Source organism: Bactrocera latifrons, unplaced genomic scaffold, assembly GCF_001853355.1.
Source record: "Bactrocera latifrons isolate USDA-ARS-PBARC rearing strain unplaced genomic scaffold, ASM185335v1 scaffold_127, whole genome shotgun sequence".
Lineage (NCBI taxonomy): Eukaryota > Metazoa > Arthropoda > Insecta > Diptera > Tephritidae > Bactrocera > Bactrocera latifrons.
In genome coordinates, this window is record NW_017534708.1 from 864,548 (window position 1) to 865,834 (window position 1,287).

Sequence of the window (1,287 nt, forward strand, 5' to 3'; positions counted from 1 at the left end):
TATAAGAGACAGCGCTACAAGTCTATGATAGTTAAAATTACTATTGGATTGTCAAGACGTTGGAAATACTGAAATACTACTAAAAATTTTTTGGAATCATTTAATGGATAATCAATTCTCTCTAACTTGTTGCGGTAAATAAAGATCATTCAGGAGTCAGCAAATGTTGAAAAACTGAATTGCTCTTGAAATTTAAAATTTCGCAATATTCTACGAGGACTTGTATGCCTTTTTTATGAAAGTATGCATTATTTAATATATTATTTTGATATTTGCTTTACCATCAGCATATATGAAAAATTTTCTTATACAGGGTTTTCAAATAGGGATGGTAGGATTTCTAAGTGTCGTTGCTACCGTTCAAACAAGCGTTGCTGAATACCACGATTTGGCGAWTCCAAGACGTGCTCAAGAATTGGGACTGTCTCAAATCACAACCTRGTKSAATTTATGAAAGGATTTGKGTTTRCATCCGTAAAARACTGTTCTCACTCAAGAACTGKARCCAWTGCACCGCYGGAGAWGTCGTCTAAAAAGGTTGTGAACTTTGCTAAATGTAAACAAAATATACTGATTTTGTCTTGGAACATGATTCATAATCAAGTCGTATGATTTAATGGAAAAAGTAATTGAAAAATGGGTTTTTCGAATTCGTTCCTGCAAAAGACGTCATGGAGACCATTTGAAGACGGTTGTAGTATTTAGGATTATTTTTTTTTTTTTTTTTTTTTTTAAAGAAATCATAACGCCCTATTGGAAAACCCTATAATAATGCTTCCGCAAATACTTAAAAGCCCGAAGCAAACCACACAATCAACGGTATTTTGAGCAGCAAAAATGAAACTCCTGCGTCGGAAAAAATGCTCACACACTAGCATACTTTCAGCTATTCACATATAAAATATATGTGTGTGTGGGTGGGTGGGTGTGTATTAATATGTGTGCGAAAACATCTGATGGATATGTTTTAATTAAAGCCGCCGTTGTTGCCGCAAAGTTGCCGTTGCAGATAACTGTTGTTGACACCGCTTAATGAAGTAAACAAGCAAAAGAACTCATCATAGCAAACCGCAACCACARATATTATGAATGATTTTGCCTGCGCTCGCTTACACTACTTACCATGCGAGCATATGAAAGCTTAAGTAAATACTCAACAAGTATGAGAATTACAAATATGTCAATAAACTAAAAGATGAGTTCATAGAGAAGATTTAATAATCCAAAAGTTGTTGTTGGCATTAAACGTGTTTTATGGTGTTTGAGAAGCTGATGAAAATATGCATA